At 38.2% G+C, this 17,688-nt stretch overlaps 1 non-coding gene across 1 annotated transcript; it reads right to left on the bottom strand.

The window, feature by feature from the left end:
- Positions 1-2,703: 2,703 nt before the first annotated feature.
- Positions 2,704-2,807, bottom strand: LOC112793673 (small nucleolar RNA R71). The gene has a single exon (XR_003198375.1). It is a non-coding gene; the product is annotated as a small nucleolar RNA R71 (small nucleolar RNA).
- Positions 2,808-17,688: the final 14,881 nt, after the last annotated feature.

Here is a 17,688-nt window from a genome sequence, read left to right as displayed (position 1 = left end):
CGGAAAGTCTAACCTTGTCTGTGGTATTCTGAGTAGGATTCCGGGAATCTGGAAAGTTTAACCTTGTCTGTGGTATTCCGAGTAGGATTCCGGTATTGAATGACTGTGACGAGCTTCAAACTCCTGAAGGCTGGGCGTTAGTGACAAACGCAAAAGAATCAAGAGATTCTATTCCAACCTGATTGAGAACCGACAGATGATTAGCCGTGCTGTGACAGAGCATAGGACCATTTTCACTGAGAGGATGGGATGTAGCCATTGACAACGGTGATGCCCTACATACAGCTTGCCATGGAAAGGGGTAAGAAGGATTGAAGGAAGAAGTAGGAAAGTAGAGATTCAAGAGGAGCATAGCACCTCCATACGCCTATCTGAAATTCCCACTATTGATTTACATAAGTATTTCTATCCTATTTTATTTTCTGTTTATTATTAATTTTCGAACTCATCATAAACCATTTAAATCCGCCTGACTGAGATTTACAAGATGACCATAGCTTGCTTCATACCAACAATCTCTGTGGGATCGACCCTTACTCACGTAAGGTATTACTTGGATGACCCAGTACACTTGCTGGTTAAGTTGAACGGAGTTGTGATCACATATGCCAAAGAGCCAGTAAATAAATCTCATGCAAATACAAAGAGGGCAAATCACAATTTCGTCCACCAAGTTTTTGGCGCCGTTGCCGGGGATTGTTCGAGTATGGACAACTGACGGTTCATCTTGTTGCTCAGATTAGGTAATTTTCTTTTCAAAAAGTTTTCAAAAATCTTTCAAAAATATTTTTTATTATTATTTTCGTTTTTCTAAAGTATATTTTCGAAAAAATAATAAAAATACAAAAAAATCATAAAATCATAAAAAAACCAAAAATATTTTGTGTTTCTTGTTTGAGTCTTGAGTCAATTTTTAAGTTTGGTGTCAATTGCATGCTTTAAAAAAAATTTTTTCTTGCATTTTTCGAAAATTCATGCATTCATAGTGTTCTTCATGATCTTCAAGATATTCTTGGTAAATCCTCTTGTTTGATCTTGATGATTTCTTGTTTTGTGTTGTTTGTTGTTTTTCATATGCATTTTTCGTTTGTTAGAGTCCATGCATTAAAGATTTCTAAGTTTGGTGTCTTGCATGTTTTCTTTGCATCAAAAATTTTTCAAAATTATGTTCTTGACATTCATCATGATCTTCAAAGTGTTCTTGGTGTTCATCTTGACATTCATAGTGTTCTTGCATGCATCATGAGTTTTGATTCATAATTTTCATGTTGTGAGTCATTTTTGTTGTTTTTCTCTCTCATCATTAAAAATTCAAAAAAATCAAAAAAATCTTTTCTTTATTTCCTTCCAAATTTTCGAAATTTTGGGTTGACTTGGTCAAAAATTTTTAAAAATTAGTTGTTTCTTACAAGTCAAGTCAAATTTTCAATTTTTAAAAATCTTATCTTTTCAAAATCTTTTTCAAAAATGATATCTTTTCACTTTTTTCCTCTTTTTCGAAAATCTCAAAAATCTTTTTCAAAATCTTTTTCTTATCTTTATATCAAATTTTCGAAAATTAGCTAACAATTAATGTGATTGATTCAAAAATTTGAAGTTTGTTACTTTCTTGTTAAGAAAGGTTCAATCTTTAAATTCTAGAATCTTATCTTTTAGTTTCTTGTTAGTTAAGTAATTAATTTTAATTTTAAAAATTAAATCTTTTTCAAAAAATCTTTTTCTTAAAAATATTATCTTTTTCAAAATTTTATCTTTTTCAAAATTTGATTTCAAAATATCTTATCTAACTTATCTTCTTATCTTTTCAAATTTGATTTTAATATCTTTTTCAACTAACTACTTTTCCCTCTTCAATTTTCGAAAATACCTCTCTCTTTTTCAAAAATTCTTTTCAATTGTTTTAAATTTTAATTTTAATCTTATCTTATCTTTAATTTTCGAAATTACTAACCCTTTTTTCAAAATTATTTTCGAAATTCTCCCTCTTTTCTTTCTTATTCTATTTAATTATTCATTTACTAACACTTCTCTTCACCTCTCTTCATCTAAAAATCCGAACCCACTCTTCTTCACTCTTCTCCCCTTTCTTCTTCTACTAACATAAAGGAATCTCTATACTGTGACATATAGGATTCCTCTTTCTTTTCTTGTTTTCTTCTCTTTCATATGAGCAGGAACAAGGACAAAAACACTCTTGTTGAAGCTGATCCTGAACCTGAAAGGACTTTGAAGAGGAAACTAAGAGAAGATAAATTACAACAATCTAAAGGTAACCTTTCAGAAATTTTTGAACAAGAGAAGGAGATGGCAGCTGAACCCAATAATGATAATGCAAGGAGAATGCTTGGTGACTTCACAAAACCAACGTCCAAATTTGATGGAAGAAGCATCTCCATTCTTGCCATTGGAGCAAACAATTTTGAGCTGAAACCTCAGCTAGTTGCCTTAATACAACAGAACTGCAAGTTTTATGGACTTCCATCTGAAGATCCTTACCAGTTTTTAACTGAGTTCTTGCAGATTTGTGAGACTGTAAAGACGAATGGAGTAGATCCTGAAGTCTACAGGCTTATGCGTTTCCCTTTTGCTGTAAGAGACAGAGCTAGAATATGGTTGGATTCACAACCTAAGGATAGCCTGGACTCCTGGGATAAGCTGGTCACGGCCTTCTTGGATAAATTCTTTCCTCCTCAAAAGCTGAGCAAGCTTAGAGTGGATGTTCAAACCTTCAAACAAAAAGATGGTGAATCCCTCTATGAAGCTTGGGAAAGATACAAGCAGTTGACCAAAAGATGTCCATCTGACATGTTTTCAGAATGGACCATATTAGATATATTCTATTATGGTCTATCTGAATTTTCGAAAATGTCATTGGACCATTCTGCAGGTGGATCCATCCACCTAAAGAAAACACCTGCAGAAGCTCAAGAACTCATTGACATGGTTGCAAATAACCAACTCATGTACACTTCTGAGAGGAATTCCATGAATAATGGGACACCTCAGAGGAAGGGAGTTCTTGAAATTGATGCTCTGAATGCCATTTTGGCTCAGAACAAAGTGTTGACTCAGCAAGTTAACATGATTTCTCAAAGTCTGAATGGATGGCAAAATGCATCCAACAGTGCTAAAGAGGCAGCTTCTGAAGAAGCTTATGATCCTGAGAACCCTGCAATAGCAGAGGTTAATTACATGGGTGAACCTTACGGAAACACCTATAATTCATCATGGAAAAATCATCCAAATTTCTCATGGAAGGATCAACAGAAGCCTCAACAAGGCTTTAACAATGGTGGACGCAATAGGCTGAGCAATAGCAAGCCTTTTCCATTATCTTCTCAGCAACAGACAGAGAATTCTGAACAAAATACTTCTAATTTAGCCAATCTAGTCTCTGATCTGTCAAAGGCCACTTTCAGTTTCATGAGTGAAACAAGATCCTCCATCAGAAATCTGGAGGCACAAGTGGGCCAGCTGAGTAAGAAAGTCATTGAAACTCCTCCCAGTATTCTCCCAAGCAATACAGAAGAGAATCCAAAAGGAGAGTGCAAGGCCATTGATGTAATCAATATGGCCGAATGCACAAGGGAGGAGGAGGACGAAAATCCTAGTGAGGAAGACCTCCTAGGACGTCTCTCAAGCAAGAAGGAGTTTCCTATTAAGGATCCAAAGGAATCTGAGGCTCATATAGAGACCATAGAGATTCCATTAAATCTCCTTTTGCCATTCATGAGCTCTGAAGACTATTCTTCCTCTGAGGAGGATGAAGATGTGACTGGAGAGCAAGTTGCTCAATATTTAGGAGCTATCATGAAGCTGAATGCCAAGTTGTTTGGTAATGAGACTTAGGAAAGTGAACCTCCCTTGCTCATTAGTGAACTAGATACCTGGATTTAGCAAATTTTACCTCAAAAGAAACAAGATCCTGGCAAGTTCTTAATACCTTGTACCATAGGCACATTGACCTTTGAAAAAGCTCTATGTGATCTGGGGTCAGGGATAAATCTTATGCACTCTCTATAATGGAGAAGCTGGGGATCATTAAGGTACAACCTGCCTTGTTCTCATTACAATTGGCAGACAAGTCATTAAGATAAGCTTACGGAGTAGTAGAGGACGTGTTAGTAAAGGTTGAAGGCCTTTACATCCCTGCTGATTTCATAATATTAGACACTGGGAAGGAAGAGGATGAGTGTATCATCCTTGGAAGACCTTTCCTAGCCACAGCAGGAGCTGTGATAGATGCCAACAGAGGTGAATTAGTCCTTCAAGTAAATGGGGACTACCTTGTGTTTAAGGCACATGGCCATCCCTCTATGACAAAAGAGAGTGAGCACAAAGAGCTTCTCTCAGTTCAGAGTCAAGAAGAGCCCCCACAGTCAAACTCTAAGTTTGGTGTTGGGTGGCCACAACCAAACACTAAGTTTGGTGTTAAGACCCCATATCCAAACTCTAAGTTTGGTGTTGGGACTATACAACATTGACCTGATCACCTTGTGGCTCCATGAGAGCCCACTGTCAAACTAATGACATTAAAAGAACGCTTGTTGGGAGGCAACCCAATTTTATTTATCTAATTTTTATTTATTTTATTTTATTGTTATTTTCTGTTTTATTAGGTACATGATCATATGGAGTCACGAAAAAAAAAATATAAAAATTAAAAACAGAATCAAAAACAGCAGAAGAAAAATCACACCCTAGAGGGAGGACAGACTGGCGTTCAACGCCAGTAAGAAGCATCTGGCTGGCGTTCAACGCCAGAACAGAGCATGAATCTGGCGCTGAACGCCAGAAACAAGCAACATTTTGGCGTTTGAATGCCAGGAATGTGCCTTGAGAAAAACTGGCGCTGAACGCCAGTAACAAACATGGAACTGGCGTTCAATGCCAGAAACATGCTACACATGGGCGTTGAACGCCCAGAGTGTGCATCATCTCGGCGTTTAAATGCCAGAATGGTGTGCAAAGGCATTCTTCATGCCTATTTGGTGCAGGGATGTAATTCCTTGACACCTCAGGATCTGTGGACCCCACAAGATCATCTCAGGATCTGTGGACCCCACAGGATTCCCACCTAACATATTCCCACCTTACCTCCTAATCCTATAACACTCTTCCCCATGTCACACTTCCCAACAACTTCAATCTCTCTTCCCAATTATCCCCTTCACCACTCACATCCATCCACTCTTCCCCATAAACCCCACCTACCTTTAAAATTCAAAAACACTTTCCCACCCAAACCCACCCTAAAATGGCCGAACCTACCCTCTCAGATTTTCCTATATAAACCCCTCCATTCCACTTCATTTTCACACAACACAACCCCCTCTTCTATACCTTGGCCGAAACCTACACTCCCCCTTCTCCTCCATATTTTCTTCTTCTTCTTCTTCTCTTCTTTCTTCTCTTGCTCGAGGGCGAGCAATATTTTAAGTTTGGTGTGGTCAAAGCATAATCCTTTTGTTTTTCCATTACCATCAATGGCACCTAAGGCCGGAGAATCCTCTAGAAAAGGAAAAGGGAAGACAAAAGCTTCCACCTCTGAGTCATGGGAGATGGAAAGATTCATCTCTAAAAGCCATCAAGACCACTTCTATGACGTTGTGGCAAAGAAGGTGATCCCTGAGGTCCCTTTCAAGCTCAAGAAAAATGAGTATCTGGAGATCCGACATGAGATCCGAAGAACAGGTTGGGAAGTCATAACCAACCCCATGCAACAAGTCGGAATCTTAATGGTTCAAGAGTTCTATGCCAATGCATGGATCACTAAGAACCATGATCAAAGTATGAACCCGAGTCCAAAGAATTATCTCACAATGGTTCGGGGGAAATACTTAGATTTTAGTCCGGAGAATGTGGGGTTGGCGTTCCACTTGCCCATGATGCAAGGAGATGTACGCCCCTACACTAGAAGGGTCAACTTTAATCAAAGGTTGGACCAAGTCCTTATGGACATATGTGTGGAAGGAGCTCAATGGAAAAGAGACTCCAAAGGCAAGCCAGTTCAACTAAGAACTGGACCTCAAGCCTGTGGCTAGAGGATGGTTGGAGTTCATTCAACGCTCCATTATTCCCACTAGCAACCGATCTGAAGTTACTGTGGATCGGGCCATCATGATTCATAGCATCATGATTGGAGACGAAGTAGAAGTTCATGAAGTCATCTCCAATGAAATCTACAAAATAGCCGAAAAGCCCTCCACCATGGCAAGGCTAGCTTTTCCTCACCTTATTTGTGGTGGACGGAATTGTAATTGCCCTCTTTGTATTTGCATGAGATTTATTTAATGGCTCTTTGGCATATGTGATCACAACTACGTTCAACTTAACCAGCAAGTGTACTGGGTCATCCAAGTAGTACCTTACGTGAGTAAGGGTCGATCCCACAGAGATTGTTGGTATGAAGTAAGCTATGGTCACCTTGTAAATCTCAGTTAGGCAGATTAAATTGGTTTATAGTGAGTTTGAAAATTAGTAAATAAATAGAAAATAAAAGGGATAGAAATACTTATGTAAATCAATAGTGGGAATTTCAGATAAGTGTGTGAAGATGCTGTGCTCCTCTCGTATCTCTACTTTCTTACTACATTCATCCAATCCTTCCTACTCATTTCCATGGCAAGCTGTATGTAGGGCATCACCGTTGTCAATGGCTACATCCCATCCTCTCAGTGAAAACGTTCCTATGCTCTGTCACAGCACGGCTAATCATCTGTCGGTTCTCAATCAGGTTGGAATAGAATCCCTTGATTCTTTTGCGCTTGTCATCACGCCCAGCCTTCAGGAGTTTGAAGCTCGTCACAGTCATTCAATCCCAGAATCCTACTCGGAATACCACAGACAAGGTTTAGACCTTCCGAATCCTCATGAATGCCGCCATCTATCTAGCTTATACCACGAAGATTTTGTTGGGGAATCTAAGAGATATGCGCCCTGCCTAAAGTAGAACGGAAGTGGTTGTCAATCACGCGCGTTCATAGGTGAGAATAATGATGAGTGTCACGGATCATCACATTCATCAAAGTTAAGTATAACGTATATCTTGGAATAAGGATAGAAGAGAATTGAATAGAAAGTAATAATAATTGTATTGAAACTTGAGGTACAGCAGAGCTCCACACCCTTAATCTATGGTGTGTAGAAACTCCACTGTTGAAAATACATAAGTAAAAGGTTCAGGCATGGCCGAATGGCCAGCCCCCTGAGTGATCAAGAGACCGAATAGTCAAAAGATTAAACTGTCAAAAGATGTCTAATACAATAGTAACTTATCCTATTTATACTAGACTAGCTACTAGGGTTTACAAGAGTAAGTAATTGATGCATAAATCCACTTCCGGGTCATCATCATTCTCACCTATGAACGCGCGTGACTGACAACCACTTCCGTTCTACTTTAGGCCGGGCGCATATCTCTTAGATTCCCCGACAGAATCTTCGTGGTATAAGCTAGATAGATGGTGGCATTCATGGGAATCCGGAAAGTCTAACCTTGTCTGTGGTATTCCGAGTAGGATTTCGGGAAACTAGAAAGTTTAACCTTGTCTATGGTATTCCGAGTAGGATTCCGGTATTGAATGAATGTGACGAGCTTCAAACTCCTGAAGGCTGGGTGTTAGTGACAGACGCAAAAGAATCAAGGGATTCTATTCCAACCTGATTGAGAACCGATAGATGATTAGCCGTGCTGTGACAGAGCATAGGACCATTTTCACTGAGAGGATGGGATGTAGCCATTGACAACAGTGATGCCCTACATACAGCTTGCCATGGAAAGGGGTAAGAAGGATTGAAGGAAGAAGTAGGAAAGTAGAGATTCAAGAGATTCCCACTATTGATTTACATAAGTATTTCTATCCTATTTTATTTTCTGTTTATTATTAATTTTCGAACTCATCATAAACCATTTAAATTCGCCTGACTGAGATTTACAAGATGACCATAGCTTGCTTCATACCAACAATCTCTGTGGGATCGACCCTTACTCACGTAAGGTATTACTTGGATGACCCAGTACACTTGCTGGTTAAGTTGAACGGAGTTGTGATCACATATGCCAAAGAGCCATTAAATAAATCTCATGCAAATACAAATAGGGCAAATCACAATTTCGTCCACCAATTCCAACTCAAGGTTCTCCTTTTAATCAACTCCCAATCAAGTTGGGAAACTACTCCATTATCATAAAAGTAGACTTCACAAAATTAAAAGGGGAAATAAAAAGAGACATGATAAACAATAATCAAAGAGATCAATTAAAAATAAAAATAGTCTTGTATTAATGAACTCTAAAAATAATCCAATGTCAACTCTGAACAAATTAAGAATATGGAAGAGTAAAGAAAAAGTAGGTAAACAAACTAGAATGACCAGTTCCGGAGGTAGACTCTTCTCAATAACCAAAGCCAAAATCTTCAAATCCCAAATTATGAATGTAAAGAAAAACCTAGGAGAAGAGTAAAATCATATCTAAAACTAAAAATTATGCGGAATGAATGTTCTCTTTTGTCTCTGCATGTTCCCTGACTCTAATCTGCGTTTTTGGGCCGAAAACTGGGTTAAACCGCGGCCCAGAATCTACGCCAGCGACTTCTGTAATTCTGCAGATCGCGCACGTCACGAGACTGCGTCGTCCACGCGTTCACGTCACTCAGCATTTTTCGTGCCACGCGTGAGCGTCGTCCACGCATTCGCGTCACTCGTGCAGCTTCCAATCCACGCGTTCGCGTTAAGCACGCGTTTGCGTCGCTGTGATTTTTTCCATTTCGCGCGGTCACGTGAGTCATGCGCCAGCGTCACTTCTCGCTGGTCATCTCTTCAATTTCTTGTGTTCCTTCCATTTTTTCAAGCTTCCTCTCCATTCTGCCCTATGAAGCTTGAAACACTTAACACATAAATCACGGCATCGAATGGTATAAAGGAGAATAATAATATACAATTAAAAGATCTTTGGGAAGCAAGTTTTCAATTATAGAACAATTTTGGGAAGGAATTGTAAATACATGCAAATCATATGAATAAGTGGGTGAAGACTTGATAAAACCACTCAATTAAACACAATATAAATCATAAAATAAGGGTTTATCAACCTCCCACACTTAAACATTAGCATGTCCTCATGCTTAGTTGAAGGAGATAAATATGAATGAATAGGCACATGTAAGACTCATGCAATGCAATACAACCTATATATATGAACGCAACTATATGATCTTGTCTATCTTATTAAAAATAAATAAGTTCTCTAAGACAAAACATGGAGCAGATTCCACTAGTTCAAATCATACAGTAAAAGCATGTAAATTTGTAAGAAGACAGCTCGTGAAATCAGGGGACATGGAATCAAGCATTGAACTCTCACTGATGGTGTGTGTGCACTCTAATCTCTCTAGTGTATAGGGTAATCACTCTATCCTTCTCTAATCATGCTTTCTAATTTTTTTCCTCACCTAACCAATCAACAATATTTAATGTACCAATACAAATATCATGAGGTCTTTTCAAGGTTGTAATGGGGCTAAGATAAGGGTAAGGGTATATATGGCTAAGTGAGCTTATGAATTGAATCTTTAATTAACCCAAGCTTTCACCTAATCATATATGTATATTCTATATAACTTCAAAATTCATACCTAGCTACCTAGAATTTCCTTTTCACATTCCATACTCATGCATCAACCTTTATTTTAATTTTATCACATGTGCATTGATTGTTAAACTTTAACTTATCATTGGGGTGATTTTGTCCCCTTATTTACTAAAATATTATTTTATTTTTTATTTTTTTTAAATAAACATAGCTTATCAATGCACATAGATTTTTAATTTTCTTTTATAGTTTCACATGAGTAGGTATCCAAATTCCCATTATTTCATCATGACACATTCCTTTAGTAACCTTTGTTCCCACAATCTTCCCATACTCAATTAACACACAATTTCTACCTTAAGCTAACCAAAGATTCAATTGGGATATTTAATTGTTTTTCTGCTTAAGGCTAGTAATGTGGTAAAATGTAGAACAAATGGGATTAAAATGGCTCAAAGTGGCTGACAAAGGTAATTTAAAGGGTAGGCTTATTTGGGATAAGTGAGCTAAACAAACAATGGCCTCAATCATATGCATGCATATAACATATTAACATTGGACATATAGGATAAAACAAAATTCAAATTACAATCATAGAGAAGTAAACACACAAGAATAAAATATTTATGGTTAATAATGTAACCATGTATTTAGGCTCAAAGTCTCACAGGTTGTGTGTTCTTTAGCTCAAAAATCATGTTCCAATTACAACTTCAAACAAATTTAACATAAAGATTTTGATTTAAATTAGTGAAGTTTTTCAAAAATAGGGTCTTAAAAGAAACTTATTATCTTTTTAATCAAGTAGAACATGCATGCAATTAACCTATTACTATGCAATCTATCCTATTCTACAAAAAAGAAATTGGTGTTAGGGAAGAGAAATTACCTCCAAAAGTCAGGTACTGACCAACCTCCTCACACTTAAGGCTTTGCACCATCCTCGGTGCCATCTGTCAGGAACAAAGGTGGGCTGGTAGCAATATCTCCACAGTCGAGACCGTCATGGCTCCCTGTGCTGGTAAAGGAAGTGGAGTCCGGAGTGTCTGGGTCCTTGTCAGGTCTGTGGTTGCCTGTGAGTAGCTCCTTGAGGTATTTGAATCGGTGCTGGTTGTGGCGCTCTCATAGCTTCGCCTTCTGTTCTTGCCAGTTCAACCTCTCCAGTATTTGATGGAGCAGCTGACTTGTTGAAGCTGCTTGTGGTGCTGACCAGGTAATTAGACGGTGTGTACCTCAATCAGAATTCCAGTCCATTTTAGAGGCTTGCCACTCATCTGAGATTGGAGGACATTTTGGCCCTCAATGAACAGTTAGAAAAGTTTTAGACAATGGATTCTGGTGGCCTACTCTTTTTAAAGATGTTGCTGACCTTTGTAAATCTTGTTCTCCTTGCCAAAGATTTGGTAATATATCCAAGAGGGATGAAATGCCTCAATAAATTATGCTTTTTTGTGAAATTTTTAATATATGGGGCATTAACTTCATGGGTCCATTTCCAAATTCTAATGGTCACCTTTATATACTGTTAGCTGTAGATTATGTTTCTAAATTGGTGGAAGCAATTCCAACCCGTACTGATGATGCTAACACTGTTGTTTTCTTTGTTAGAAACCATATTATCTGTTGCTTTAGATCACCACGAGCAATCGTGAGCGATCAAGGCACTCACTTTTGTAACAGGAGACTAACAGGATTACTGAAGAGGCATAGGATAATTCATAAAGTATCGATAGCCTATCACCCCCAGACTAATGGGCAAGCAGAGGTGTCTAACAGAGAGATAAAGCGCATACTACAAAAGATAGTCAAGCCTCATAGAAAGGACTGGAGCACCAGGCTCCAAGATGCGCTTTGGGCATATCGGACAGCATACAAGACACCAATCAGGATGAGTCCTTTCTGCTTAGTTTATGGAAAGGCCTGCCATCTCCCAGTTGAGTTAGAACACAAAGCCTTCTGGGCGGTAAAGAAATACAACATGGACTATGAGAAAGCCAGAGTTGAACGAAAGTTGCAACTGCAAGAATTAGAGAACCTTCGCCTAGAAGCTTATGAAAACTCCAGGCTGTACAAAGAGAAGGTGAAAGCTGTGCATGATAAAAACATCAAGAGAAGAGAGTTCCAACCTGGGGACTTAGTCCTCCTTTACAACTCCAGAATGCGGCTCACGCACGCTCCTAAATCACACATACAATCAGAAAATATCACACCTCCAATGGTACAGTTAACCATACATGGGCCTGGATCACTACATTTTTCAGGTATATTTCCCATTAAAGTAGATATACAACTACCTAAAGGAATAGTTTCTAATTCATTAATTTTATCTTTATGTATGCACAATTCTTTTAGAAACTTTGCGTATTTAGGTACTTGTTGAATAACATCAAAAAGGGGAACAGTTACCTCAACCTTTTTGAAGATTTCTACCATTTTGGGATCAAGTTCCATTTGCTTTCTGGCTTTCTTAGCAAGGTGTGGAAATAGGATAGGAGCAGTGTCTCTTACAGCTTCAGCTTGCTGGGGTTCTGCATTCCTTGGTTGGGCTGCTTCAGCTTCAGCCATGCCTTGTGCTTCATCTTCTTCTTCAACATCCTCTACCTCAGCCGTGTCCTCAGCTGGGGCGTGCTCTAGCGGGCTTGGCTCCTCAGAATTTCTCCCTTGTAGTGTGGTTCCAGACCTCAAGGTAATGGCGTTGATGCCACCCTTGGGGTTGGGTAATGGTTGAGAGAGGATTCCACTGGAGCTCGAAGGCTGGTTGTTGGAGTTATTTGGTGATCTAATCTGTGAGACAAGAGCTTGCAAGGTAGAGTTCAAACCATTTAGAGTAGAAGTAAGGTTGTTTTCCATGGCCTACTGTCTCCGATCAATAGATTGTAATAACTCATCATTAGAAGATGAAGAGGGATAAGTGATCTGAAGGGTCTGCTGAGATCCTTGAGGCTGCCTTAGATGAGGTGCTCTGTAGGCCTGATTCTGATTCTGCTACCTGATGTTGTTATTGTTATTCCACGTCTGGTTTCCATTGTTATCTCTACTTCCTCTGTTATGATTGTCCCTCCAACCTTGGTTAGAATTATCTCTCCAACCTTGGTTGGAATTGTCCTGCCATCCATGGTTGTAGCTGCCACCTTGATTGTATCCTTGATTGCAACGGTCATAGAAGTTATGAGTGGCTGCCACAGTGTTGTCTTCCTGTTGGAACTGCGGACATTCATCAGTATAATGATTATAATTAGCACAGATCCTGTATACTCTTTGTAGAACCAACTGTTGGCTTTGCTGTGGTGGATAAGGCTGAGCTTGTTGTTGACTCAACTGCATCTGCTTCAGTAAGTAGGTCATTTCACATAAACTCTGAGTTAGAGCAGTAGTCTCTTTGCTAGAGGACACCTCTGCAATAGTTTTTGAGTGGCCTTGTCTCTGCCTGTGATTCCTAGTGGATTCAGCTAAGTCGCTGATCAATTGCCATACTTCATCAGTGGTCTTGTACTTTTTTATAGACCCATTGCTAGCACTTGCCAATGTGGTCTTATTTTGAGGCTTCATGCCCTATGTGAAGTAGCCAAGCAACACTAACTTCTCAATCATGTGGTGGGTACATGCTTCCAGAAGATTGTTGAAGCGCTCCCAATATTCGTGGAGGGTCTCGGATTCGCCTTGAACAATCATGGAAATTTCCTTCCTCAATCTATTAGTAACTTCAGCTGGAAAGAATTTTTCCAAAAATTTCCTTCTAAGCATATCCCAGTTAGAAACAGTCGCTCTGGGCTGGGCGTAGTACCACTCTCTCGCCTTTCCCTCAAGAGAGAACAGGAAGGCTTTTAACAGAATAGAAGTTTCATCTGTACCATCACGCCTGACAATAGAACAGGCCGCCTAGAAATCTCTAAGGTGCTTGATAGGCTCTTGAGCAGGTAAGCCATGAAACTTAGGCATTAAGTTGAGTAGTGCAGTCTTTAGTTCAAAATCTACAGCCACTACTGGGTGATGCGCTTGATACGGTTGCAGTGTAAACTTAGGGGCTCCAGCCTCCTGGATAGTGACTCTCCTAGGTGCTGCCATGTCACCTGCACGTAAATCAACTGAATCAGTAGAAAGGGAGCTTGTTTCTTCCTTAAGTAACGTTTCAGATTCATCCTCGGAGAGGACTAACCGATGCCGAGCTTGCCTTATACGTGAAATAGTTCTTTCAATCTCAGGATCAAATACTGGCAAGCTTGGATCAGGAAGTGAACGCGTCATTCAATGAAAGAAACATGCAGCTCATAGTAGCAAAATAAAAAGAAAAATGCAAATAAATAAATTCCAATCAATAAATTAGTACTCTATTGCAACTCCCCGGCAACGGCGCCATTTTGACGATCGGATTTCCTGTCAGTAAAGAAATACAAAAATATAATCGCGTTGTGAGTATAGCTTCTAAACCAACAGAAAATCCTTTCATACAAACGTTTAGTTGTCACAAGTAACAAACCCAATAAAATTTATAAAACAAAGTATTCAAACCTCGGGTCGTCTTCTCAAGGAATTGCAGGGAAGTATGATTTATTATTGGTTATGAAAAATAGTATTTTTGGGTTTTAAAAAGGTTTGAACAAGAGAAATAAATTGCAGGAATTAATAAATTAATAAATAATAAAATCCTTGGCAAGGTATGAAAACTGGAAGTCCTATCCTAGTTACCCTTATCAATGGTGATGAGAATTATATTTTTGCTCCCACTCAGTCAACCTCTAACTATGAAGGTAAGTCAAGTGGACAAATCAATTTAACACCTAAAGTCCTAGTCAACTCCTAAGGAAAGACTAGAGTTATAGGAATCTAAATCAATCAGCAAAGATAACAATTATCAATCACGATGAGTTTGACAACTCAAGAGTCACCAATTAATTAACCAGAACCAAGAATATAGAAAGCTAAATAAAAATCATATAACTAAAATACCTCAAATTGTATTAAAATAGAAAATTAATCTAAACATAAAGAGATCATAAACCAAATTGAGAAAATAAATAAAAGGAACATTGAACCTATGATTGGAGAAGATGAAATCCTAATTCTAATAAAAATCCTAATCCTAATCCTAAGAGAGAGGAGAGAGCCTCTCTCTCTCTAAAAACTACATCTAAATCCTAAAACTATGTATGAATGTATGTTGTATGATCTGATGTGTTGAGTCTCTGCATGTTCCCCGACTTTAATATGTGTTTTTGGGTCAAAATTCGGGTCAAAACGCGGCCCGAAACTGTCTCCAGCGTATTCTGTAATTTCTGCAGATCGTGCAGGTCATGCGTACGCGTCAGTCACGCGAACGCGTTGTTTGACGATTTTCCTTTCCACGCGTGCGCGTCAGGCACACGCTCGCGTCGTTTGCGCGAACTCTAATCCACGCGTACGCGTCAAGCACGCGTACGCATCACTGTGATTTTGTCCAAATCGCGCGCACGCATCAGTCATGCGTGCGCGTCGCTGTTTGCTGGTTGTCTCCTTTATTTCTTGTGCTCATTCCCTTTTTGCAAGCTTCCTCTCTATTCTCTAAGCTATTCCTGCCCTATGAAGCCTGAAACACTTAACACATAGATCACGGCATCAAATGGTATAAAGGAGAATTAAAATACATAATTAAAATATCTCTAGGAAGCAAGTTTTCAACCATAGAACTAAACTAGGAAGGAATTGTAAAATCATGCAATTCATATGAATAAGTGGGTGAAAATCTGATAAAAACCACTTAATTTAGCACAAGATAAACCATAAAATAGTGGTTTGTCAATTAGTTTTCCATAGAAATCTTCTCTTGCTTCCTTCATTGGTATCTTTTAAACATCATTTAAGGGCCGAAGCTTGGAGAAATTTTATTGTTGACAGATTCAACCATTTAGGTTCCTTAGCAGATCATTCAGGATTCACCTCTTCCTTGTCATTAATGACCATTATTTTATTTTCCTCTGCCCCCACATTCTTGTCGGCGGCCACTTTCCTATAATGGTCCTCGTCATCAAAAGATGCTTCTCCACATAGATCAAAACGATGTCCATACAGCCCACGATACAAGCAAATAAGGTGCAAACCCTCATATTCAATGTTTAAGGGAGTTCCGGGCATTGAAAATTTTGAGATGCGTTTCTTACATAAATTCAATTCAACACAAATTCTAGCAAAATTTTTCCATAAATTTCTAAAGTAGCTTTTTAAATTTTGAGCATGGTATTAATAATATATCCTATCTTCCAATGAAAACGGTGATTATACAGCTTAATAGAGAAATTAGTATATGAATCTAATCTCCAATCTTTTTTACTTCTTTCTCTGATGTAGAAAAGAAAGGTCTCCAACTTTGAACAATTAACTAATGCCCAACTATCATCCAAGGTCCTCTAAACAAAGCATCAAGCATAAGAGTAGTCTTCCTCATTTGAAAAATGAAAAAAAAGGTTACGATCCATGTTAATAACTTTATAGGTTCTTCCCAACACTTAGCTTTAGTACTTTCTTTTAGGCTAAGACAATAGGCTCAATAACTTTTGGAACTGGAGCCTCGCTTGGTGCAAATTGAATGGCCTCTATTTGAGTAGTGTTGACATGAGTAATGTCCTCATTCTCTTCCACAACATTTTCATATAACAGGTTGTACCTTGATCCACTTTTAATGAAAAGATCCTTCGTATTAAAGGAATATTCCCTATTTAATGGAGAATTATTATCATAATGGCCAGATTATTTTTCCACAATAATATTCTCTTGCTTCCTTATTTGGTATCTCTTAGCCATCATTTAAAAGTTGAAGCTTGGAGAATTTTTATTGTTGCCAAATTTAGGTTCTTTAGAAGATCATTTGGGATTCACCTCTTTCTTATCATTAATGATCATTATTTGATTTTCCTCTACCACCACATTCTTTTCGGCGGCTACTTTTCCACAATAGTCCTCGTAATTGAAAGACGCTTCACCACATAGATAAAAAAGATGTCCATACAGCCCACGGTTAAAACAAATGAGGTGCAAACCCTCATATTCGATGTTTAAGGGTGTTTCGGGCACTAAGATTTTCCGGATGAGTTTCTTAAGTGTACTAAAATAGCTTTATCAATTTTGAGCATGATATCAATAATAGATCCAATCTTCCAAAGAAAATGGTGATTATAAACTTAATAGATAAATTAATATACGAATCAGAGCTGCAATCTTTTTTACTTTTTTCTCTGATGTAAGAAAGGAAGGTCTCCACCTCTGAACAATTAACTAATCTCCAACTATCATCCAATGTCCTACAAACAAAGCATAAATCATAAGAATAGTCTTCCTCATCTGAAAAATAAAAAAAGTTACGATCCATGTTAATAACTTTATAGGTTTTTTCCAGCACTTAGCTTTATTACTTTTTTTTGGACTAAGACAATAGACTCATTAACTTTTAGAACACGAGCCTCGCTTGGTGCAACTTGCATGGCCTCTATTTGAGTAGTGTTGGCATGAGTAATGTCCTCATTCTCTTCCACAGCATCTTCATATAACATGTTGTACCTTGATCCACCTTCATTGAAAAGATCCTTCGTACTAAAGGAATATTCCCTATTTGGTGGAGAATTATTATCATAATGGCCATATTATTTTTCCATAGAAATCTTCTCTTGCTTCCTTCTTTGGTATCTCTTAACCATCATTTAAGGGTTGAAGCTTGGAGAATTTTGATTTTTGCCAGATTTAAGTTCATTAGAAGATCATTTGGGATTCACCTCTTCCTTGTCATTAATGACCATTATTTGATTTTCCTCTGCCACCACATTCTTGTCGGTGGCCACTTTCCAACAATGGTCCTCGTTATCGAAAGACGCTTCTCTACATAGACCAAAATGATGTCCATACACCCCATGGTTAAAACAAATGAGGTACAAACTCTCATATTCGATGTTTAAGGTAGTTCCAAACACTGAGATTTTCGAGATGAGTTTCTTACATAAATTTAATTCAACACAAATTATAGCAAAATTTTTTCATAAGTGTAGTAAAGTAGCTTTATCAATTTTGAGCATGGTATCAATAATAGATTTTATCTTTCAAAGAAAATGGTGATCATACATACAGCTTAA

The sequence above is a fragment of the Arachis hypogaea genome, chromosome 3, assembly GCF_003086295.3.
Source record: "Arachis hypogaea cultivar Tifrunner chromosome 3, arahy.Tifrunner.gnm2.J5K5, whole genome shotgun sequence".
In the NCBI taxonomy this organism is placed as follows: Eukaryota; Viridiplantae; Streptophyta; class Magnoliopsida; order Fabales; family Fabaceae; genus Arachis; species Arachis hypogaea.
Note: the sequence above shows the minus strand (reverse complement) of the source record. Positions and strands in the feature narration are given on the sequence as shown.